Source organism: Acinonyx jubatus, chromosome X (assembly GCF_027475565.1).
Source record: "Acinonyx jubatus isolate Ajub_Pintada_27869175 chromosome X, VMU_Ajub_asm_v1.0, whole genome shotgun sequence".
NCBI lineage: Eukaryota > Metazoa > Chordata > Mammalia > Carnivora > Felidae > Acinonyx > Acinonyx jubatus.
Window position 1 is genome coordinate 118,626,693 of NC_069389.1, and position 26,407 is coordinate 118,653,099.

At 46.9% G+C, this 26,407-nt stretch overlaps 1 protein-coding gene across 11 annotated transcripts in view; it reads left to right on the plus strand.

Annotated features, from left to right (window-relative positions):
* The window catches only part of AFF2 (ALF transcription elongation factor 2), a 455,357-nt gene that overhangs the window by 124,167 nt on the left and 304,783 nt on the right, over window positions 1-26,407 (plus strand). The window lies entirely within an intron of this gene.

Genomic DNA, 26,407 nt, shown 5'->3' on the forward strand with positions numbered 1-26,407 from the left:
GCATTGGATATGATATATTGATGTAATATAGTATTATGACGATGTAATATAATATTAATGTAATATGATATTACAACATATAATATATGGAGTTGTAGGTCTCAGGAGATCTGCACTCTTTCTCCTTCTGGATGAATCACTGCCCCTCTCTGGCCCTTACTTTTCTCATATGTAAAATGAAGGGGCTGTGGCCAGTGATTTTAGTTGACTCTCATGCGGAAGACCGTGTATGGTCGTTAATATTGAAAGAATCACAGACTTGGTTTTCTAAGCATTTGAGAGGCTCAGAGCTTGAAAGAAGTTGTTTTTTGGGGCACCTGGCTGGCTCAGTCAGTACAGCCTGCGACTCTTGATCTCAGGGTTGTGAGTTTGAGCCCCATGTTGAGCGTGGAGCCTACTTAAAAAAATTGTTTTTCTTGAGATCTGTATGAATGGGTGTACTTTGAAAAAATGAAAGGATGTCTTTGTATCCCTTTAGTCCATTGTTGCCTAGCTTAGTGCCTGACATGGGTGAAATGTTTCCAGAAAACATCTGGAGGAATACCAGAAGCATTGGAGGGTTTCTTTTAGTCCTTATGGTTTTTTTTAATGAGTTCATTTATTTTGAGAGGGAGAGAGTGTGTACATGAGTAGGGGAGGGGCAGAGAGAGAAGGAGACAGAGAATCCCAAGCAGGCTCCGTGCTGTCAGCACAGAGCCTGACCAGGGGCTCGGACCCAGGAACTATGAGATCATGACCCGAGCCGAAATCAAGAGTCAGACATTTAACCAACTGAGCCACCCAGGCACCCCTAGTCTTTGTGTTTTATAGAAGTGTATTATCCCTTCTGTTAGGTGGTTCACACACATATGTCCTGCTCGAACATTGGAATAAAGATGTCCTTTTTCACTTGGTCTAGAATGAAAGATCGCATGTTTAAAGCCGCCTCAAATAATTGGAGGAACACGGGGAGTTGTAACTGGATAGGTAAGTAAAAGAATAGAAATAAACAGATGATCTCTGTAGGGAAGACCTGTGTACGTGTTAGTCATTAATACAAAAAAGAAACGGCACGTTTCAGACTGTCTCGGGCTACGGGGGCCACACCAGCCCCCCAGTTCACAGTGGAAGCGGCCACTATCCCGGCCAGCTCCTCTGGAAACCCTGCTCTTTCCACAGGCGGTTTCATAATTCGGCCGGCACGTGTGCCCGTTAAAGCCTCCAGATCAGTGGAAGGTCTGCAGTTAGCTCACCCTTTTATATTCAGAGAGTGATTTTATAAGTTCAGTTTGACAAATGCCACACATTTAATTTAATTCTTGTTTCTAACCCGGCAGCTCTAGACATTGTAAGCCAATGGTAAATAACACAGCATAGGTTTTTGTTTTGTTTTTTTAAAGGGCCAGATATAAATAATTTCTGATTTATTGGGCAATTTTGAAGTGTTGAGAAATGCATCTTCTCAAGTTAAAATCTGCACAGGTTTTGCAGTCCACCGTCCCTCCCCGTCACCACCTCTAGACTTGTCACCCATCATTCTTTCTTTGGGATTTCTCTCCTTTGCTACTTACCTTTTCCAAAAAATCTTGGTGTACACAAAACTATAATGACCTAGCTCTAAATGCATGTGATTGCAGGGGCGCCTGAAGGGCTCAGTTGGTTAAGCATCCAACTCTTCATTTCGGCTCAGGTCATGATCTCAGGGTTCCTGGGATCGAGCCCCATGTCGGGCTCTGCGCTGACAGTGTGGGAGCCTGTTTGGGATTCTCTCCCTGTGCCCCTCCCCCGCTCACTCGTAGCTCTCTCTCTGAAAATAAATACACTGAAAAGTTTTTCCAATGTGGCATTTTTTTTTAAAAAGGCTTTTGCTTTCTGTTTTAGTGAATCAGCATTAAAGTTGCCTCTCACCTTTTAAAGTGACGTAGCCAGATTACCAGCATCATTTTACTTTCTATATACCTGCGTGAGCATAACTTTTATGTTGCCTGTGCAGTTCATATTCAAGTTGCTGATTGTAAAAGGATGAGTTTCAACTTATTTTTATGTTTTCCCCTTTATGTATATGTACACTTTTCATGGAACAATAATGACCAGAAGGAAAGTAAGACTAGCTCGTTGCAGATAAATGTACTCAGCATTCACTTCTTTTTACATTTCTTTTTGCTTAGCCATCAGTAGAATTTATAATGCCAAATACTATTCTCTGTCACTTGCAGTATAAGAAAAATTACTACAGCCCAAAGACACATTCTAGGGCACCCGAAATCCAGGTGAAAACTGAAACGTCTGTGCCATATCCGACCCCATCTCCACCCTCCCCCATGATGACAATCCTTTTTCTATTTGGAGATTATCTCCATCTTTTTAAAACATTTTTTTAATGTTTTTATTTATTTTTGAGACAGAGAGAGACAGAGCATGAGCAGGGGAGGGGCAGAGAGAGGGGGGAGCCACAGAATCCGAAGCAGGCTCCAGGCTCTGAGCTGTCAGCACAGAGCCCGACGCGGGGCTCAAACCCACGAACTATGAGATCGTGACCTGAGCCGAAGCCGGACGCTTAACCGACTGAGCCACCCAGGTGCCCCAAGAGATTATCTCCATCTTAAAACCGTATTCAGAAACATTGATGGCCTGGGAACAGAGTTCTAAGAACTGCCAGAGGACGCCTGAAATTTGGTTTGCACTCAGCTGATCGCACAATACAAACGGACAGGAGAAAACCACTGCTAACACTTTGAATCTCTGATGATGAGCTCCGCTTTCTACCTTGTTTTCTCCCTTTGCACGCCCATCGGGCAAGTGCCTCTTGTGGGGTATCCGTCTCGCGGCTTCTGAGCAGTTTCCTTGCCACTAGGAGGGACCTACCGCTCCTCACTGACTTGGTCCCAGTGATCGGCTTTCTGCACAGACTTTGCTTCTCCACAGGGATGAGCTACTTCAGAGAAGGGAGATCTAACTTGAGGCTCTCCGCCCAGCAGCCAGACCCGGTCATTAGCTGCGGATACGGACCTCCAGGCGCTGAGCTACAAGATTGATGTGTCTGTGGCTGATTGAGCATGCTGGCCCATCCTGAGACCAGCGTCACTTGTGGAATTGTTATCTTGTCAGTGACAGATGTGCTTTGTGGTGGTGACTTTTGACCCCCTCCTCCCTCCCAAAAGGCCAAAGGAGCCAAAGGAAACTTCAAAGAACAGGAGTGTGGTCACCCGTTGCAGGCTGAAAGAACATGTACCGTAATCAACCTCATTATCAGTCACATTTCGCCTTGCGCTAATCGGAGTACATTTCGTTTAGTGGTCTAGTGCTGCCTGTCCCTTCCTCCTCCGGACTGGACATCAAAGGCTTCAGATGCTTTCATTTCCCTAGTCTTATTAACGTGCTGTAAAAAAAAATATATATATATATATATCACACTTTCTTTCCACCATCGAAGAAATGTCTTTGTTCCTAGAGATAAGGGATCCTTCGGCCATTCTGACTTCGAAGGAGAAAGTAAAATGCATTAGTTCAGTTTGAGCACGAAAGACCGTTATCGCCAATGACCTGTTTCAGCAGGGCATATCATGGGGATTAATGACAGACTCAGGGGAGCTGATAACCCACAGCAAAACCAAAGGGCCATGAACCCCCATCAGCCACTTAATTCCCAGGGAAAACCCATTCAGAGGTAATTATTGCTGTTATAACCTGAAAAAAAAAAAAAACCAGAGGTGCATGAATTACATTAATGAGCTCTGATCATTTTATTTTATAATGTTAGCCCCAGAAGAAGTAGATGGACTTAGAGATGTGAGTTTCCCTTTTTAATTTCTAAGAAAACACTTTCGGAAACCGTGGTGGTCCCGCGACGAGCCCGCAAGTTTGGTGGACTCCCTTCCCTGTTCTGTGTTCAGTTTCTAATCCCAGACAGCGTGGACCAAAGAGACATTGACCTCAGGCTGTATTGTTCCAAGCCACCCAGGCACCCCCCGGTCGTTGATTTCATCTGGAGATCCTTGACTGATTGCATGTATACTGCCAAGATCCTGTGTCCAAATAAGGTCGCAGTCTCAGGTTCTGAGTGGACATATATTTTGGAGATCACGACCCAATGCACTACAGGGAGCAAATGCCAGGCATGGGCATTGGAGAGGACTTAATGGCGGAGGGAGGCTTAATGTTCAGACATGTCGAAGGGTCTTTCCGGGTGGGGGTGCCTGGGTGCAGAGACAGGACAATGGAGGGATTGGGGCAGAGTGGAGGTGGAAGATTGCCCGGGCACAGGATATAGAGAACAGGGGTGAGGGACACGTTTGGGAAGATGGACCGGGGCCATGTCCTAGCCACTGGCCTGGGAAAGACTGAACAGGTAAGAGACTATGCAGGCACGTCCAAGAGAAAGGGACCAGGGATTCGAGTCAGGGCAGTAGCAGTAGGAACTGATGAGAAGGATTGGATCCTGAAGGTAAAATGACCTGGAAACTTGTGTATGTCACAGATGGAGGAAGCGGCCCCGGGCAAGAGCGTGTGAGGGGAAAGCAACAGAGATGAGCCCCAGATGTGAAGCCTGCACGACTGGGAGTGTGTGTGTGTGTGTGTGTGTGTGTGTGTGTGTGTATTCTACTCTTTCTAGTCTGTGTTCTATCTATATAGATATAAGGGAATGGGAATTGGGAGAACGAAGCAGACTACTTTTAAAATAGTTGCCTGAGAGAACCATGATTAGAAAGGCCATGTAGTTGACCCCCAGTCGTCCTGCTTTCTTTGGCCATTTGGAAAACGTTTTTGCCTAGCGGGTTGCTTCCTCTGGTGCATATCTGGGCTTGGCATTATAAAAAGATTCATGGGGCTGTGAATGCATGGCCTTCTTAGAGCCAAAGTAGTCACGTCCATGTTTAAACATCGGAGCAAGAGCAAGAGAAGGTACCATGACATATGCCTTTAGGAGCGCAGTCACGATGCTTATAGATAACGATATGCTAATTGCCATAAAGACACAGTGGCAGTTTCTTCGAGATTTTCCCGCCTTCTCTGGATGGATATAACAGCTGTGCTATAGTAGAAAACGAACTTGTGCCCTGGCAGATGAACTGTGGTCGTCTCTAGCAGGCACCTCTTGGAACGCTAAGCTGTTAGTTTTCTCTGCCCATAGGAATGAGCCTTGGCACCAGGCATAAATGTAATTTTGATAACTGTCATCGTCCTGTTAGATAATTGAAATAAAATATGCATTTCCTAAAATATGTCCTGTTTTTAAACAATTATCCAAGGCCAATAGAAACCTCATAAAGAATGTTAACTTGTAGGGGCTCCTGGGTGGCTCCGTCGGTTAAGCGTCCAACTTCGGCTCAGGTCACGATCTCACAGTTCATGACTTCGAGCCCCGTATCTGGCTCTGTGCTGACAGTTAAGGGCCTGGAGCCTGTTTTGGATTCTGTGTCTCCCTTTCTATCTACCCTCCCTGGCTCATGCTCGATATCTCTCTGTCTCTCAAAAATAAACAAACATTTAAAAAATTAAAAAAAAAAAAGAATATTAACTTCTCTCGCGTTCGTTACAAGTCCGTGGTGAGCGAGTGTGTGAGTGTGTGAGTGTGTGTGTGTGTGTGTGGCCGGTTTTCTCATCTGTCAGCGAAGGGACAGGACCGGATGACCTCTGAGAGTACTCTCAGTGTAAATATTATGTGCTCCTAATAGTGGGAATAGAACAGCAACAGACGTGCCTAAAAGTTTGAGATCAAGCCTTACATTAGCTTTCAAGTGGCAAGTTCTTAGTTTCATGAATCAAAACTTTGAAAAGTCAAATGTTTGATTAATTGCACCATTAACCTATTCCTATTAGTCGATGGAAACAAATTGTTTATTAAATTAATTTCCAGTTGGTAATATGTAAACTTGTAATTGAATTAAAATCCCATTATGTATTTTCTTAAGACAAAAGGCACATTGATATATAGTTTGATGAGTGAAGCATAACAAATGCTAAGCCATCAGCTCAGCTGGAAGAATGATGATCTCTTACCGAGCTCTTTGCTGAGGGAGTACTGGGCCGAACAACAGTGGGAGAGCAAGCTCTTTATGGAACGTGAGCTCCATTGCACCCTGACCAGTGAGTGTGGCTCACACTGGCCTCAGCGGATCTGACAAATCAGCATTTCGGAAGTGAGGAGGCGTTTCGAGATGATCAGGCTCCCTTCCGGTTGTTTGAATCAGCAGCTGCCAGTTTAACAGTCCTTCGACCCTGCTTGAGCCCCTCTGGCAGCAGGGAGCTTGCGGGCTAAGCCAAGTTTGCTTCCCTTTGGATGGAGCCAAATCTTCTCCTGTGTCCCCTGGGGGCCTCTCAGGGGGCTGCCCCTTCTTTCCTGAGACTGTGCTTCAGAAATTGAAAACCGGAGCCCTATGTGCCTGGAGTCTTGCCTTTTTTTTTTTTTTAAGTTTATTTATTTGAGAGAGAGAGAGAGAGAGAGAGAGAGAGAGAGAGAGAGAGAATCCTAAGCAGACTCTGCACTGTCAGCACAGAGCCCGATGTGGGGCTCGATCCCACGAACCTTGAGATCATGACCTGAGCAGAGATCAAGAGTCAGATGCTTAACCTACTGAGCCACTCAGGCGCCCTCAGAGTCTTGTCTTTTTTAAAGTGAAACATCCCAGCTCTTCAGGCCAGCGTTGACAGCCCACTCTGTTTCACTTGTGAGAGCATTGCATTCTGCCTCGTTCCACTGAGCAGTGGGCCCACAGCGATGCTCCCTGTGGGGAGTCAGGGTGACCAATTCGACTTCTTTTCCTTAAGGGCCTTAGTGCAGGCCTGGGAGGCTCCTTGATGAGGGGGGAGGTGCAAAACCTGCAAAACCTCCCTAAGTAGGCATTTCCCAGCAGTTAGTCCCTCACTGGGCTTTGAAATGCACTGGGGACCCTATGGGGCAGTTTGGTTTCCATTTTGGGGGGAAAGACAAGTAATATTTGCAAGCCATCGCAACGGAATTGTGGGCCATTTGAGGAAGTATTTCTCTGTTGTCCTTGAAGACTTCTCTCATTCTTGCAGGTGGAAAACCCTGAAGGTCACCTGTGTGCACACTCCAAGCATGTTTCCAAAGTGGCATAGCCTGGGCCCCCCACCCCGTGTAGGCCAAAGTATAGAAAGTGTAGAAGGTGTCTCTGGGGCTTCCGTCTGCTTCCCCTGCCTCCATTTCTACCAGAGCCCGGAAGGGACCTTGCAGACATGTGACCTCTCCAGCCCCTCCAGTGACTGGTCCTGTCCCCAACCAGCTCCCTGCTCACCTTCGTGGGCCCCCTCTCCTCGCCGTCCAGCAGATCTCTGGTTCAGCCTGACATCTTCACAGCTGCCATTCCAAAAGCTTTCTCTGTGAGCCTGGCCCTCCTGTCTTCCCCCTCCTCCGGCTCTCAGCAGTTGGACTCACCTTCTGTTTCTCCAAGGAGGTCAAGGCCGTTGGGCTGCTTGGCACAGGTTTCCTCATCTTTCCACCCCTCCAGCTGTCATGGTGCCTCTCTAGCTCTTCTCACTTCCTGCCTCAGGAGAAGGATCGTGCCCCTTCCCACATTCACCCCTCAGTCTCAGAACCCTGGGGCTTTCTCTTCTCTTTATGTTTGTAGGGTTGAGGGTCCTAGAGGATTCTATTTGCCTGACGACTCACCACCATAGAAGCTGCACCCTGAATCTGAATAAATCGCCTCTCAGTCTAAGAATATGTAGTGAGATTACACTGATAAACTGTTTCTACCTAAACCCGGGAAGGAAAGACGGCACAGATTCATGATTTGGCTAAGATTGCTTCAAGGAAGTTTGCAAAGAAAGGAAAACAGATCTATTTGGTTGTCAGGCGCCTGCAATTGAGATAAGGACGAGGCCAAAGCCTGACTGATGTGACTGGAAATGATACCTCAGCAGGACAGTTTCAGATTGAGGCAGTTGCACGCACACGCAGACAGTACACAACAGAATGAGCCGGAGAGGCCAGGTCCCCTCCTCCGGGCGGCACACATAAAAAGGAGAACAGGGAAGGAAGAGGGGCTCATCCCCCCACCTTTGCTGAAGAGTTCCGGGGTGGGGGAGTGGCCAGAACCCAGGAGTTGTTGAGAGGCTGTCGTGACCGTCTTGCGGGGGATATGGGGAGGCGGGTGGGAGAAGGCCTTGCAGCCTCTGGTGTTCAGGGAGGATCACAAGGCTTCCCGCCAAAACGCAGACTGGCTGTGGTTCAGGCCTCTGCCCTGTGCAAGGTCACCGGGACGCCATGACAGCACCATGACCATATGGCAGTAAAGGACCAGATAAAGCACAGATAATAATGTTGTGTCTTCGTGTCTGGTGTAAAGCCTGCCTGTGTGGGATGAGGGATTCCGCTGAAATGCAGCCATCATTTTGAGTTTCACTGGCCTATGAACCCAGTAGTGAGCGACCAAAAACTAATTTCTATTTAACTCGCATGCTAACTTAATAATCATATAAATACCTTCATGTTTAATGCTCAAGCAGAATTTCATTAAAATTTCTTTGACGTTAAGCCAAATTTTGAAGTGAATTGGAACTGGTTTGCGTTTCTTAAATTGGTCTTTTCTTTGGAAATAATGAAAAAGTGTTAGAGTCTTGGCCGAATTCCAGTGACTGTGACTCAACTTTGTGAAAGTTAGATTTTAATATTTACACATTACATAGTATAATATTTATACTAGGCAACAGATTGGGAGTGCGGAATTCAAACTAGGATACACTTTGACTTGGAACTCCGGGATGGCAATTGTCACGCCCGGAGAATCGGGTTGTCTCATCCTGAGACTGGGGCAGCTTGAGCAAAGGAGTTTGAAATAGCAAAACTGCTAAGCGTGCACTCCTAGCTTCTACTCGTGTGTTGGGTTTCGGGGCAGCGTGTGCTTTGTGTACTGGCTGATCGTTGATCGCTGTCTCATTGAGATATTGGGGGGACGGCTGCCTCAGCACCACCCCGTGGACCAGCTAGGCTGGGAGTGGCCTCAGGGAGGTGGCTGGTGACCTGTCCTGAGCATGCTGGCATCGGAGAAGACAGAGGAAGCTATCAAAAGGTGAATAATATCCTAGGAGGACGCTGGAAACGATCCACCACAAACTCCGTGTTTTACACGTGAGGAAACGGAGGCCCGAAAGAGTGAAATCGTTTGCTTGAGGTCGCCAAGCTGGTTGGTGGTAGGTCTGCACTGGAAACCCAGGTCTCCAGGCTCCTGCCCAGATAGCTCTGCCGTTCCCAGAGGGAAACCCACACGCTCCTGCCTGATGTTTACATATTTGCTGCTGTAAAGGGCATCCAGGAGTCAGTCAGGGGTTGGAGGGCAACCAGATGATATATCCGTTCCTTTCACAGTCCCCCAAGTCAGGTTCCGGGGGTGCTGTGCACAAGTACATCAGGTCTGCAGCCAAGAGAGGAAGGATTCAACACAACGCCCTCTCTCCCCAGTCACAACCATGTACCAGTGGATCGTTGAGCCAATCTTTGAGGGTTCTTTTCTTACTGAGCGGAGGGCTGGACAGTGGAACCAGATGACTTCTGTGGTCTCTTCTCGTCTGAGATGCTCTGATATAAATCTGCCTCACCCAAGAAGCACCTGGGTGGCCCAATCGGTTAAGCGTCTGAATCTTGATTTTTGGCTCAGGTCATGATCTTCTGGTTTGTGAGATCGAGCCCTGCATTGGGCTCTGCGCTGATAGCACAGAGCCTGCTTGGGATTCTGTCTCTCCTCATTCTGTACTTTTCCCCTGCTCCTGCTCTCCCTCTCTCTCTCTCTCTCTCTCTCTCTCTCACTCTCTCTCAAAATAAACATTAAAAAAATCAATCTGCCTCCCCCCTAAGTTGTGGGTGCGCACGTGTGCCTACACTCAGGGCCCGTTAACATTCACCGCAGCCTGCCCTTCAGCCGGACCACTGGGTTAAAGAGCATTAGGTTGTGCCCAGAGGACAACGTTGAGGCAGCCAGTTACAAAGAACACATTCTGTCACTCACTTGGCCGTTTGGTCGGCCCCTCCCTCTTTATTTAATAACTCTCTCTGCTTTGTGCCAAACCAGGGGCTTTCCTTGGAGGGCATCCAGATTTCTTCTCTCCTAAAGTAAATCCCACACAGTCTGGAATATGACAGCCTTTTCACATGGAGTGGGTTGCTTGCAGACACCGAGGCCCGTGTAGTTTTTAGCGATTCACGAGCATTTGAAAGTAAATTTCCCAAACTCAATTTGTCCGTTTCGCCTCCTATTTACAAACCTCGGGAGTGAAGGGATGCCCCCTGCACTCCCTCTGTCGCCTGCCCTTTCTCTCCCCAAGCAGTGAGCCGGCAGCACTGCCCCGGGCTCAGGGAAGCTGAAAGGTGGCACAGGGCAAAGGGCACTGAGCGGAGAGTCGGGACCTGGGCGCCAGTCCAAGTCATGCCACTGACCAGGTGGATGGCATCTGCCACCCCGGTTCCCCTCTGTATACTTGATCTTCCTCGTAAGGGAAAATGACAGCTTTGATCTTGATGCCCTCTAGAGACCCTTTGATTGGAGGTTGTTTTCGTGCTCAAGTTTCTCCCGTGTTCACATTCCTGGCTTGAACTGCATACAATCAAGCGTTTTGCAGGTGTGTGTGGCGCCTCTCAGGATCATTCTGCTCGTATTGGAAGATGTATTGTCATCTGTGTTGTTGTAATGTCAGGGAACCGTCTTATTAGTCAATACAATTGATGCGTTAATATGCAGGGTCTGATAAATGAGTCACAACAGATCTCATACTGCCGTAATATGTAAACAGGGCGAACCCATCTTTGATTGTTGTGTTCAACTACAATGTGAGAGGGCGACTGTGGCCCCACTTATCTTGAGCAATTGAGCGTCTAGTTATTTGAGGTAATTTCAGTGTCTTGTGTCAATCTCTTAAGCTACTTGCATATGAATAGAAAGCATATTTTCAGGTCACTTTCAGATGGTTATTTTTATTTAGATTTACTGGGTAATAGTACCTTACATATCTGTAGAAGTGGGACTTCTTGCCTCTTATTTTTCTCTCCCAAAGGTCTAGTGTCTTCTCTTAGCGATAAGCAAGGATAGTGTTATAACACAGATAAAGCAAGTTACCTTCACAGATGTTTTCCCATACATTATCTTATTTGAGGGTCACAGCAATTCCCAGAGACACTTACTGGTGAGAGAAGTCAAGCCTTGGAGGACTGAAGTGGCGTTAAATGACAGAGCAGGTGTTGAGGCCGTCGGGCTTTGCCCTGCCTCACCCATCGGGCACTCTTCATGCATGAGGCACTCTTCCGAAGAGACATCTGAAAGCTTTAATGAATCATCCTCATGCATTCATTCACCTCTGCTCATAATATTGAAGCCCCACTAATGTCATGTAACTGGGAGGACAAGAATGATTAAACCGTTGAACCTGTGGTAGGCAGAATAATATTCCCCTCAAAGATGTCCGTGTCCTAATCTGCCAAAGCCGTGAGTACTTTACCTACAAGGCGGGAGGGACTTTGCAGATGTGATTAAGATAAGGACCTGGAGAGGTGGAGAGGTGATCCCGGATTGAATGGGTGGGCCCTAAATGTGATCACAAGGGTCTTTCTAAGAGGGAGGCAGGGGGGTCAGAGTCAGAGAAGATGTGATAAGGGAAGCCGATGTAAGAGAGAGATTTGAAGATGCTACACTGCTGGCCTTGATGTTGGAGGAAGGGATCACGAGCCAAGGAATGGGGGTGACCCTTGGAAGCTGGAAAAGGCAAGAAAAGCCATCCTCCCCGCCCCCCCCCCCCGAGCCTTTAGAAGGAACACAGCCATAGACACCTTGATGTTAGCTCAGTGAGATTCATTTCAGACTTCTGACCTCCAGAACTGAGAGACTGCATGTGTGCTGTTTGAAGCCACCAAGTTGGTGGTAATTTGTTACAGCAGCCACAGGAGCGTCATACGGTGCTTAGCTCGGGGAAGTCACCATCCGTTTAGCAGCAGACAGTTCTAGTAGAGTGGAATAAGTGAGGTTGAGGAGGAGCTGTGGAGTGCTGGAGAGTGGAGACCAGGGGCTCTGCTCCTAGCCTGGATGGAAGGTGCAGTGTCAGGCGACAGGGAAGATGAGTCACAGACATCTGGGTCACTCCGGAGGGAAATGAGTAGCCTGTGAGGGTTCCATTTGTCCTGAGGGGCGGGAGACAGAGCAGTAGAGGACCCACTGTTCCCGAGGATTCTGTGTCCTGGCCCAGTCTTAGCAGAGTCACGCCATCTGCCTCCACAGAGGCACGCAAGCCCGCCAAGTGGCTATCGGTTGTAGATCTGTGTGACATCGACATACATGAAATACATATGAGTGTGCATATCTAGAACTCTCCGAAGATCCATCTCCTGCAACCCAGCAGATATACCGGCAGAATATTCTCCATCCATTAACTTAGGGACACACTGTGGAATTTGAAACAGCTGACGCTTGAAGTTGATCATCTCCTTTCTTTCCAGTTTGCGTTAGAGCATACATTACAATGAATGGAAGCAATTACAGGCGGATTCAGTGACAGTGCCATCATTTATTGGAGTATAATTCCTCTAGCCAATCAGTGCTCCAAGTAACAATAAATCATATTAGACTTCCAAGTATTACTTGAGCATGTTGGGGGCTATGGATCAATGGGTATCTGATACTTGAAAAGCTTCAGCATTCAGTTCTTGTTGAATCTGTAATTAACAAATGAAACTAAACTAATCACAGCAAATTGTTCATTTGCCTACATTCTTGTTGTCGAGCATACTGTGTGCTGAGGAACAAGAGTGTGAAGTGCCGCGGAGTGTGGGCCTGTGCTCCTCGCGTGTTGTGCCCATCAGCAAATGAATGCATCTATCAGAGCATTCGAATGGTGTGTTAGTGCGATAAAACGCTTCATCCTTGCAGGCTGCTGATTCATCTGGCTTGAACAGTATGTGTTAATCAATGATTGTTTTATATTAAAAGGCACAGTTTAATTTTGCTACAGATTGGCTGGCAGCGTTCCAAGAAAATATCAGTAAACTGAGGAGTTCTAAAAGTAACCTGTGAAATGTATGTGAAACAGGTAGGAAGGAACTGCTGATGGCTTAGGCTAATCAAAATGCTTCCTAGCTGTGACACGCACTGGGGAAAGAAAACAAGCATAGAGGACTTCAAAACCACACGGAGTTTAGATTTAAAGACACAGTTATTGGTGGAGTGAGGCCCATGCTGTTATTTAGTCTCTTAGTTTCTATATCCAAAAAAATGCCTTCCTCTTGTAGAATGAAATTCACATCAAGCCTGGGATAGTGCCTCGGCTCTTTTGGTATTTCAGAGAAGGGCGTGGGCTGCATTTGAGACACTCATTAAAAACATTAGGGATCGCGATGTTCAGCGACTACTTAGCATAATTTTGTTTTACTAGTTTACTAGGCACCAGTGATACTCAGTTGAGTCTTAGCGTTAATACGCTCGTAATACACAGTGCAGTGCCTCCGTATGGCGCATTGGGTAGAAGCATATTAAGCATACTACACAAACACAGCTCGACACCTCACCTAGTATTGATCGACAACGCCCCAGTTAGACAATATAGCGGTCACGAGAAGAAACATTGGCATATGTGCCCCAGGTCTAAATGAAAATGAGATTGAGGGGAGCAGGTGAGAATAGAGAAGGGGCCACGAGGTTAGACTGTTCCAGTGAACCCAAAGGCACAAAGCCTCTTACTGCCCTGAGGCAGCGCTCTGAAACCAGTATCGGTTAAGATGAGTGGGTTATTAAGTAGACCTAGAAAATCATTCTTTTTCAGGCCAGTGCTGCCCAGTACAAATCTAATGTGAACCCCAAGCACAAGCCACATACACGTGTTTAGATTTTCGAGTAGCCACATTGAGAAAGGTGAACAGAAGGAGCCACCACCACCTGCTGCCAGTCTACTTGGGTGTTTCGTCCAGGTGGGAACATTTGGGTCCCGGCCCCGCACGACATACTAGACGGGCAATCCGCACACGCGGACTTTGCAACGCCAGGCCGACTTGGTGACCGCAGGTGAGCAGAGCGCCCCCACCTGCACAGCGGAGCGCATCTGTACCGTTGCTGTTGCTTTGTCGCCACAGGTAACGTCCTTCATCACGAGTGTCAGGGGGTGTGTGGGCGCCCCGGGTCGTCCATCGGATCCACGCTAGACGCCTGCGATAGAGCCGCCTCTTGTGTTGACTGGCTTTTCACGAGATCTGGAAAAACAATGAAAGCTAGCGCTTTCTTTTTCAGATGAATTGGCGGGAATATTGGCTGTTAAGCCTTCTGTGACAGTATTCGCAGTAGAGAATTTTCTCTTTATTCGGTGAGTACGGCGGAGGGGAAGAAAAATCTGCCACCAGACACTGTCATGGCACCTGAAGTGATGATAATGGTAATGATTATAGGGATGATAGATAGAGGAACTGCTGTTTGATCAATATAGTAAGTTATTTTTGTTTCGATACGAAATGTTAAAATACTAAATCGCAAGGCATTGTCCATTTTTATTCACTGCTCTTCAGAGAGCAAATGCAAAGTGACAGAAGGGTTTGAATAACAATAGCAAGCAAACCTATAGAATAAGCCTTGTTAACTGATGCCATTAACGTGTGTCATGTTTCAAAAGACGAACATGTTGCTTAATTTGCTCTTTTAAAACATCCACAACAAGCTCGCTGAGCGTTTAAATAAAACAGAAATCGTCCATTAGAACAGAAGGAAACTATCTGGATATATTGGTCACAACTTGCTTGCAAGCGTTTCTGACAGCAGCCCTTTGCTGAAGGGAAAATTGCACAAATTGCCAGTTATTATCATTTTTAATAAATAAGCCTTCTATCCTCTCCCTCCCTCCCTCCATCCCTCTGGCTTCTATGCGATTGTGCTCAACAAGCATATTTTCAGTGGGACCATTTCTATTACAGAGTGATTGAGCTCTGATTTACACATCAATTACCCACCTTCATGGAGGTTTTCGTGCTCCCCTCGCTGACATCAATGAAGCATAACTGCGTAAACGCTTTATTTCATACCAGTTTCGGATAACTGAGACTGATAACTAATCATATCAGGAGACAATGCGCTATAACACAGGAAACAATAAATGCTTCCCTTTGAAATCGCATCATTCTTTACGAGCTCACCATTCACATGCTTATCTCAGCCATCCATTTCTTTGTGTATGGCGCTTCCTCTCACTGGGTATCACAAGTGCAATTAGGGTTTTACCCTTGAATACCAGCACCTGCAAATACCAAACTCTCCTCTTCCCAGCTCCCCCAAAGAGCAGAAAATCTCACCCTTCTCACGCCACTGCCGTAGACCAGTTTCGCCAGGCATGGGCCATCTGAGGGACTGGCTTGGCTGCAACTTGAATCCTCTGTTCACTCGTCCATGTTTGTCCCACGGGATCATCTTTGGTTAGCGTGTACTTGAACGAGCTGATGGGCAGGATGTCAACCCCCCCGTCGCTCGAGGACCAGCTGCAACGCACCCCACACCAACCTGAGAATGTTCCCACAGCACTTTGTTCCTATAGGCGCGGCATATGTCACCCTATACTACGATTCTTTGGGAATGGATTTGCCTCCCCTTCTGGGCTGTGAATTTCTCAAAGAGTCGTACTGTGTCTTATTTTTTTCTAAGCACCAAACATGGTGCCTGATGTGACGTAGGCACCCGGTAAATGTTTCTTGATTAAATAGACAAGTTAATTAATATATTAATTAATATGTCTCTGTCAACATTTGTCACTGAACTTGGGCAGAAAAAATATGTTTGCCTGTCGTTTGTTCATTCAGTCAGTCAAAAAAAATATTTATCGAGAGCTGAACACTGAGCTTGGCACTTTTACAGATAAACGGGAAGCAAAAAATGCGTCAATTCCTCTCTGGTGACAGTCTCACTGAACACCCACAGTTCACTGAGACAGAGCTGGAAAGGGGGGAAGGAGGAGCGCGGTGCCGGAGTAGAAGGGAGAGGAATAGGTGACAGTTCTGAGGTCTCGGTCATCTGCCCGCACCGGGAAGCGGCCTGACGTTTTCATCGTGAACTGCCTCGGAGACGCATTCTGAGGGTGTTTTAGTTTGCTAGGGCTGTCGTATCAAAGTACCACACACTGGCAGGTTTAAACAAGAGGCAGGGATCATCTCACAGTCTGGAGGCTAGAAGTCGGAGATCCGGGTGTGGGCAGGGTGGGCTCCTTCGAAGGCCGTGACGGAAGAATCTGTTCCAGGCCTCTTCCCCGGCTTCCGGTGGTTCGCCGGCCATCTTTGGGGCTCCGTGGCTTGCAGCAGCGTCGCCCCCTCATCTGCCTCCATCTTCACGTAGCGTTCTTCCTGTGTGTCTTTGTGTTCAAATGTCCCCTTCTTCTAGGTCACCAGTCATATTGGAGTCCGGGCCCACCTTCCTCCATGATGACCTCACCTTAACTTAGCTAACGTCCTTCACGATCACTGCATTTCCAAGTAAGGTCATCTCCTGAGTTCCGGGGGTCAAGGCTTCACCATACGAATTTTGAGGGGAACACACTTCAGCCTTTGTCAGACACCTCATCAAGGCAAGGGGGAGAAGTGGGACCCAGGAGAAAGTCACAATGTCAAGTCCACGTGATCCGTGAGAAAACAAGCATGGTGTCATGACAATAAGTAGACGCCTGGACAAGCTGGCTGTGCCCCGCGGGTCTTTTCTGCAGTCTGAATGTCGTGTTCCTGGCTGTATGCTCAGGCCAGAACTCCGGTGGTGGCTGGGGGTGTGGGGGAGGTGACTGCGCCACAGAGAGGTGGGGGCCCAAAGGGTAAGCCTTTAGGGGGTAGAATTTGCCTGGGTAAAAATTAGTGAGTACACGAGGATCAAAGGGTTGGGTGAGACATGAAAATAGAGTCAGCCTAAAGCTGTCAATTATAAACTGCTCGTTAAGGGCATTAATTTCCTTAGTTTAAAGGTAATTAAGAATCTGATTTCTGAGAAAATATTGTTTTAAATTAAGTAGTTATTGAAATTGTCTTGCTTATAGCTAGCTGAAAATAAAACACCTTTTAAAAAGTGTCCTTTATGAGAAGCCAGGTTCTGTGAAGGCTTTGACTTGGAAAAGAATTCCCCATATTTAATGGGCATGGAGAGGAAATACTTCAGGCAGCTTTTTCGTAATTCGAAAGACAGAGCTGCGCTGTGTAGGTCGGCTGCAGAGGTAACAGGTGTGGAGCTGGGGACGTGGCACACGGGACGGCGCCAGGACCCACTGGGGCTGGACAGGAGATCCAGCGAGAGCAGAGGGTGAAGCCAAGCCTTGGCCAGCCAAGCGGGGCCTGCTGCCTGCCACAGGGCACAATTCCAACCAACACTGAAGACCTTCGGAGCCATCGAGGACGCTCAAGGCTTGTCGCCGCCGTCTCACGTGTGGACCCGTGGATTCGTCTGTTTCTTTTTTATCGTTTTCCACAGAATCATTTCTTTAAAAAAATTTTTTTTAATGTTTATTCATTTTTGAAAGAGAGAGACAGAGCGTGAGCAGGGGAGGGGCAGAGAAAGAAAGAGACACAGAATCCGAAGCAGGCTCCAGGCTCCCAGCTGCCAGCACAGAGCCTGACGTGGGGCTCGAACCCACGAACCATGAGATTGTGACCTGAGCCGATGTCGGACGCCCAACCAACTGAGCCACCCAGGCGCCCCTGAAATCATTTCTGATGACGAAAATTCCCTTCAAGCAGATCAAGTCTTAGATCCAGAAGCTCCTTAAAGCTCAGCTCTAGTCTCAACTCTGGTTAATTTAAAGAAAGAACTATAAATGAGATCATTTCAAGTCGACACTAAAGAGTACACAAAGAAACAGTGGACGAATAAACAAGAAAATAATAAAAATGGTTACGTTTGATTGGCAGTGGTGAACAGGATAGGTACTTGCAAGAGTGGGAGTGAGAATGCTGTGTAACATTTTGATTTGTTTATAGTTTTAATGTTTGAACCAATTCAAGAGTCCTAAAGCTATAAGTACATACATTTACTGTGTTCACTCTCTCACTGCGGCTATTCGTAGCGATTGTATCCACTCCAGGCCCTTACTCGTCTTTGGGAAGTCCTTTTGAAAGGTTCTGAGTCATGCAGTTGTTCGCCGCTCTCTTGGTTTGGCCACATTGAATGCGCAGTGCTTGTAAGACACTGGATTGTGCTACCAAGGGGTCAATGAGCCAGAAGAAGTGATAGTGAATTCTCATTTTTGACGAATGGATCAGAAGTAGAGTTCTCTTTAAGTGATTTGCAATAAAAATGGAAAAGGGACACTTAGCTGTGGAAAATGTTATGAAAGCAGAAAAGAAACTTGGGGATGTTTATGTATGTATTGTGCAGCATGGTCTTCTTGTAGCGGGGTGCCTGAGTATGGAAGAGGAGGGGTGCTTGACATGAAGTTGAAGGAGATACAGGCACACTGTTGTCAACGGAGAGCTAACACATTGTGAGCTGTCGAGGAGAGGAGGAAACTAACACTTGGTGCGGAGACAGATCCCTCTCTCTGGCAGTCATGGATATTGGACCGTGTCTCTTCACCAACGGTTATAGTGGGTGAGGACAAAAGAATTTAATTTCACTGCAAAGACTGCCTTTAAAGTACATTTCAACAGGCTTCTAGAACGTTATTGATAAGCTGAATGCTGCTGCAGGCGGATGGGAACTTTCCGGCTGCCGGACTCATGGTCATGCTGTATAAAAGTGGCATTTCCATTAAAATGGAATCCTCCAAAAATGGAATTTTAGTGCACTCTTAGAATATTGTTGATCATCAACATCCATATTCGACCCACTAGGGTCTTCTTTTAGGCTAAGGGGGTGGCCTCAGGATTCTAGCAGCCTCCAAAGCGATTCTGCTGGCACCACGTACGAATTGTGTGATGCTGGGCCTGTTAACCTCCCTGGGTTTCGTGCAGCTCAGTTTCCTCATCTGCAAAGTGAGGATGGTAGGTACCTCATCGGAGTTTTTGTGAGGATTAAGGAAGATCATGGTCACAAAATGCCTATCTTGGTGCCTGGCACGGAGCAAGGCATCAACAGAGAGTAGCTGTTGGTGTTACTGTTGTTCTGCCTGACAAGTCTATGCTTGTAATAATGGCTTTTTGCCTTCAAGGCATGTCTGCTGACATAGATTAGCAATGTAGATTTCTGCATAATAGAATACATCTGTTCCCTACACAGCCTGGTTCTTGATTTACCTTCTTGTTAGGCCCATCAGATTTAAGCATGCCCAAATGGGTCCAATAGAGGAGATTATATATGAATGATCCGATATATGAAGACCAGAAGTTGTTTCATATTGGATGCCTGAGACCCACTCTGGGCGATTCTGATGCACTTGGTCTTGGCACGTGACCTGGGCATGAGGATTTATAAAGTCTTCCCTGGGTGATTCCCATGCACAGCCAACGGTGAGAGCCAGATGACAGAAGATTGAGAATATTTAGAAATATTTCAAATTAGGGGCACCTCAGTGGCTCAGTTGGTTAAGCGTCCCATTTATGCTCAGGTCATGATCTCAAGGTTTGTGGGTTCAAGTTCCACGTCGGGCTCTGCACTGACAGCGTGGAGCCTGCTTGGAATTCATTCTCTCTCTCTCTCTCTCTCTCTCTCTCTCTCTCTCTCTCTCCCCCCCCCCTTTCTCTGCCCCTTACCCACTCATGCTCTCTCTCTGTCTCTCCCTCTCTCAAAATAAATAAAATAAACTTTAAAAAAAGAAAATCTTAAAAAAAGAAAAAGAAATACTTTAATTGAACAGGTAGAATTTTAAGCCTCATGTCAGTATTAGTTTGTGAATTGAGTCTGGGCATTTGGTGCCTCTATCACAAAGATCATTTTTGAGTCTATGGAGAAAAGTTCCCAGGGGATATCTGATGGGCTTTGTGGGCCCTGTAGCAGTATCTCAGACTTTTTGAAAGAGCCCTGGGTTAGGAATCAGATGAGTGGTGCCCTGTCTCATAGTCTGGAGCAATTTTCCGAGCCTCTGGTTCCCATCCTTAAAAGGAAACAATATTCCCTGCCCTGCTAATTTGCCAGACGTTGGTGAGGTGCACGTGAACTAACATGCAGTGAAGTTTTGTGTCATGAAGGTGAAGTATGGTCAGGGTACCAGTGGTCTTTCCCATGACAATGTGAGCAGCTCCTAGTAGTTTACAAGACCCTTTCTCACCCCTCATCGTGTTCAACCTTTACACCACCTGCAGGAAGAGGGAAGAGAAAGATGATTCCCATCTTACAAATAACAAAACTGAGGCTTAGAAATGGAAAGTGCTTTAGAAATGATCAAGCGACGTCGAAGTGAAAGAGGTAGGGCCCCGGCTTGGATCTTCCGAATCTGGATGCCGTCATTTCTGGACACCCCGCAGAATCTTCGGGAACCACAGAACCTGTTTATTTGGTTGCTGTCGGGTTTGGTTTTTACTAGGTCTTTGCCATCCCTAGATGTGATCAATTGTCTTTACCGCTTGAGTATTGGATATATGTTAGAAGTAATGCAGCATTTGGGGAGCTTCATAGGCTAGTCAGAATAATTGTATGCTAAGCCTAAGGCAAACACTTTTTAAAAAAAAGTCTTTATTTTCAGAAAGAGAATGCGTGAGTGGGGGAGGGGCAGAGACAGAGGGAGAAAGAGAATCCCAAGCACGCTCCGGGCTGCCAGCACAGAGCCCGATGTGGGGCTTGAGCTCCTGAACCATGAGATCACAGCCTAAGCTGAAATCAAGAGTTAGACTCTGAACCGACTGAGCCACTCAGGCACCCGTGAGGCAAACACTTTTTAAAAGCATTTTCCTCACAATATCTGTATTTGACATTGCTTGTTTGTGTATAGGAAGCTTTACACCCCAGTGAAATCATTGTAAGCTCCCAGGAATGAACCCCCTTAATGAGCATGGAGTAACACAGGACCAGGAATATACAGTGGAGTACTGATCCATGCTACAGGATGGATGGACCTTGAAAATACCATTCTATGTGAAAGACGTCAGGCACGAAAGACCACATGTTACATAATTCCGTGCATATGAAATATCCGGAATAACCCAAGTCAGAGAGAAAGCAGATTAGTGGTTGCTTAGGGCTAGGCTGGATGGGAGGTGGTGGGAGGTGATCACCAAAGGGTAGAGGGCTTCTTTTTGGAGCTATGAAAATAGTCTAAACCTGTATCACGACAGTAGTTGCAGAACTCTGTGAATATGCTGAAAACCACTGGGTTGTACACTTTAAGTGGGTGAATTGCATGATATGTGAACTATATCTCAGTGAAGACTGTTAATAATTTGTTTTTAAATGAGAGGGTGGGGACTGGGAGTTAAGGGGAGCTAAGTGACAGACATAAGACTAGGAGAGTGGTTCTTGGAATGTCTGCCTCACCGCACTGGAAGATGACCTTGGCAAAGCTTCTGCATGATCTGAGTTTTTGCTTTTGTTACCAGAGGTGGAGGGAACAGGGGTATCCCTGAGATGCCTCTACAAGGAAATATTGAGCCAGTTTCCCGCCAGGACTTCTGGGAGTATTGGTGTGTACTTTGTTTTAAAAAAGCACAGATTAGAGGCGCCTGGGTGGCTCAGTTAGGCGGCTGACTCTTGATTTCGGCTCAGGTCATGATTTCACGGTTCCTGAGTTTGAGCCTCACGTCGGCTCTGTGCACACAGCACAGAGCCTGCTTTGGATCCTCTGTCTCCCTCTCTCTCTCTGCCCCTCCCCCCTTTCTGTCTCTCTCTCTCTCTCTCTCTCTCTCTGTCTCTCAAAACTAAATAAATGTTAAAAATATAAAGCACAGATTTAAGAAAACTCTAAGAATAAGCACTGCCCCATTTCCCTAAGACCTAAAGAAATTGGCATGGCCGCAAGGGCAGCTGACAGATGTGTAGAGTAAATGTCTCCTTTTTGTTCTGATCTCGATTTTTTAAATGTATTTAAAAAATTGTTTTAATGTTTATTTATTTACTTCGAGAGAGAGACAGAGAGCATGAGCGGAGGAGGACAGAGAGGGAGACACAGAATCCAAAGCAGATTCCAGGCTCTGAGCTGTCAGCACACAGGCCGTGAGATCATGACCTGAGCCAAAGTTGGATGCTAAACGTACTGAGCCACCCAGGCGCCCTCGATTTTTTTTTTTTTTAAATGAGAGCCAGCCACCGTCTGTGGGGAGTCCATTTGCTGAAGAGACTGGTTGTATGCAGAGGTCTCAATGAATCCTGCTGTCTGAACATGACTTAGAGGTTCTACTGATTGTGGAAACTCCTTTTCAAGGCCATGTTCACATGTCCAGATCCCAGGTCCTCATGTGTCTCCCCTAGATGTGTAAAACAACTATGACCTGCTTTTAGCTTTATTTCAGAGTTTTGAATTTAGCACTTTACATTTAAGTGCCCATGGATATGAACAGTATATAACTTGGGGGTGATTTTGAGGGAATTGAATAGCCAAGATTCTTTCTTTCTTCCTTTCTTTCTTTCTTTCTTTCTTTCTTTCTTTCTTTCTTTCTTTCTTTCTTACTAACAGAAGCTTTGTAAAGATTAGGTCAATGTCAAATTAAAAATAGGACTAGCTACTGAAAAAAAAGTGCCACTTGGAGCTCTGGAACATGTAGTGAGTATAAATACAAATCTCATAGAAGGCAGAGATTCATTCAGGAGAACCATAAGGAGTGAGTTATAGCTTACGTTTGTCTCTTGAGTGAATTAAATATGTATTTTTTTATGCCTTTACAAAGATATTAGCCAAAAAAAAGGTATTTTAGTGCCAGTTGAATTAGAAAATGAGTAAATCCTGTATTAGTTAGCAGTGTTTTTAAACAAGCTGGTCATTTAAAGATATCAGTGTTTTTTATTAATGTGTCCCCAACTAGCTTTGTAAAATAACTGAATTAGGCAAAGGATGATTTTTGAACTTCATGGAATCCACAAAGCAAATGGACTTCAACTGGGTTTTACTCTCCCTCGCTCAGCTTCTCTCCACAGATGTAGTTCATTTTTACAATCCCTTTAGGGTCTGTACGTTTGGTATAAGGAAACGAATGGTTTTTCTATACTCGAATCCAAATTAAATTCCTAAAGTTTTTTTCCTACTGGCAATTTCTAATCAAAGACAATCCTGAGGGAAATTGACCCACAGAGTGCAGATGGGACTGATACTTCTTCTCGATGGAAGCCCGGGCAGCAGAAGAGACAGAGCGTGGGGTATTTGGAAGAGACTCGTTTGGGCGCTGGAAAACCTGGTTCTTGCCTCCCGGTGCCGCCACAGACCTGCTGCGAGGCCCATTACCTTTCTGAGCTCAATTTCCTCATCTGTAAAATGAAGAGACTGGGACTGCGTGATTGCTACGGTCTCTTCCTGTTCTGACAGCCTTTGTTCTAAAAGACTAGCCTGTGCCGTCAGCCCGACTGCGCTACCACCGTGAGCTAATGAAGACAGCACAATGGAACTTTCTCGATCTCAGTGAATCTGCATGTGCTCTGGGTTTTCTCGTCCTCGGAGTGCACCTGTGGCTTCTGGTGATGAAAATGGGAGTTGCCTGTGTACGTGATCGGGTTTAAGTGCCAGGATGGGAGAGTATCTCAGTGAGAAGGAGAAGTCACCTTTGCGTTTACCTGGGTGAGGCGTTGGCAGGAACCCCCCCGCCCTTCTCAGGAGGGTCTTAGCTTCCTCCCGTGTTAAGGAGGGCAATCTCTCTGTCATTGAGGCCAGGGCAACAGACGGGTGGGCAAAATCGGAGCTAACAGAAAAGCCCCATTCTAGAGAGAAGCTTCTCACCCTCACGCCCTGCACGGATTCCAAAAGGGAGAGGGGCTCTGGAGAGAGAACTCTCTCTCTCTCAACCTTCGGATAATTAAGACTCAATTGAGTTGTGGGTGTTTGGTGGTTTTCATACCACTGTAATGTGGCCAATTTCATCATTTCCTGGAGTAAAAAGTTGGAAGAACATTGTATAACTTGCTATCAGGGAGAGGCCTTGAGTTGAGTTTTGGCTCAACCCTCCCCGTCCTCATCAGGGTGAGTAAATTCGGATTGTTCGGACCAATAATATGGTGATTAATCCTGATTGCTGGCTTGAGCGTTTCTTCATGGGCTGTGGAGCCCTTCTTTCCTCTGGGAAACGAGCCTGGGCAGGTGAAGGTACATCCGGTCATCAGGGGACGGTCACAGAATTTCCTGGGGCCTCTGCGGGGCTCACACGTTCCGACACGACCTGTGTGAATCAGAAGCACTTTAATTGAGTAGATAAAGAGGGCCTCATAATTATAAACTGCAGTAGGTATAACAAGAGGCTAAATACACGGCTGTGGTCTTAATTAGCCGGTGCTTCGAGTTACTAATTCTGGTTTCAGTCAGAAATCGGTGACGTTCCCTGCCGCGAAAGCCTCGTCACCGCGTAGTTCGTTCCTCATCAGACCTCGCCGGGTGAAGCTTTCAGCACAAGGCCGTGCCCAGCGAAAGGGGAACGCGTTGCAGACACTCGGTTGCCTTCCAAGGGCAGGGGAGCTCTGTGGAGATGACATTCATTCTCGCCAGAGATGCGAGGCTTTAACCGTCCTCCGTGACGCAGGTTACAAAGTGCAGCAGGCAGTTTCCCGGCACCAGATAACACCCCTGTGCGCCCTCAGTCTGCTCTTCCCGTTTCCATCTGGAATTCGGTGGCTAATGCGCTGCTGCAGAACGGAGCCAAGAGCCTCCTAAGAAATCGGAGCCGGGTCGAAAGCGTCCAGAGGTGCCCCGGCTGCCGGCCGCTTGGACGGCTGTCGCGCGAGTCCAAGCGCCGTCTCCTTTGCTTCTCCTTCCCCTTCTGTTCCTTCAGGGGTTGAATTCTGCCTTTTCCCTCAGAGGAGAAGGAAGGTGGTTCGCCAAGCCGGGGCACCGGAGGGCTTCGGTTCCCTTCAAGGGAGGATTAAACGTGACCCGTGGGCCTGTCATTCTGGGCTGTCGGGTGCGCAGAATGAACGGAGGGCTAGAAAACGGGCGTCTTGCTCGCGTTCCTTGGACGCCTGAGGTGTGGGCTCTTGTTTCTGCGTGTAGAGTCGCGTGCTGGGGAAGGGCAAGGAAATGAGGTGTCTTCCTTTGTGACAGGCCTTCCTCCCCACCCCCACCCCCCGTACTGCTTTAACTCGTTCGTCCCCCTCCATGCCTGACGCCCTCTCTTTCTTACATTTTGACACACGGATGACAGGCTTGGGTTACGAGCGGCCCGTGGATGGTGCTGAGGTCGAACTCGGGCTCCGTGTGCACGGTCTGAAGACGCCAGGTCTGGCGGATTCCCACAGCGGCCCTCCAACACAGTGGTAACCAGTTGGGGTTCTGATCTCAACTCGTGGGTGGAAATGAGAGCTGATGCCAGCGACCGTAATACCTGTGGATGGTGTCTGAGACTACGAGACGTAGGCTGCCTTCCTTCCGGTATCTGGACTTGGCCTCGTTCTTGACCGGACGGGGCCCAGATGTGGGGTCTGGGCTTTGTGTGGCGCTCCGGAGGGTCTTTGTGTTTTCCCGGGCAGTGTACGATACCATTTGCCGAGCGCTCTTGCGACCGGCCCGGCGAGCTCCTCTGTGTCTGGCATTGTTTGTATTGTGAAAGCATAATGTACGTTGGAACATCCTTTAAACGTTGCCACTTTTTAGATCGGAGAAATGAAGTGTTGTTGATTCGGAAGAGAAGGCTATCAGAGTCACTTTGAATGTGTCAGTTCAAGGATTCCCGTGGAGAAAGGTGGATGACTAAGTGTAGTGGCATCTCACACTCCACGTATATCAATATCTAGTTAAGCTGCCGTGGATATTTCATGCTCTGTGCCCTTATTTTGTAAATTAAAAGTTCTGATACTCATGAGCAGACTCGGCTCCCAAGGATAGGCATTAAGGTTTGGGATGTATTCAAAACCTGTCGACTGTACTCTTAGATCAGCGTATCTCTTGTAATTCCTTTAGCTATTACGTTCATTTGCATGCCAATTATCTAATTAAGTCTTAACATGGCGGTATTAACATGGGGAAGGAAAGCAACATTTGTACAGCACCTGTTAGGCATTTTACGTACGTTCATATAATTTAAATTTGCCCAGCATATATGTACTCACTTTGAGTAAGATTTCAGTCAAAATTAGGGGATGGGGAAACCCAATGGACAAAAAGAATTCACCACTTTTGAGACTTCCGGATTATTGTTTGTTTGTTTATTTTGAGAGAGAGAGAGAGTGCACAAGTGTGGTGGAGGAAGGGCCGAGGGGGAGAGAGAATCTTAAGCAGGCTCCATGCCCGGTGCAGAGCCTGGCACAGGGCTTGATCTCACGACCACGAGATCATGACCTGAGCTGAAACCAAGAGTTGGACGCTTAACCGACTGAGCCACCCAGGTGCCCCCACGTTGTAGTTTAACATGTACGTTCTTGCCTGATGAAGAAGACAACTGTTTGCTTCATCAGGAAGCATTTCCTTCTATAAAATTCAAGGTCCTGGAGTA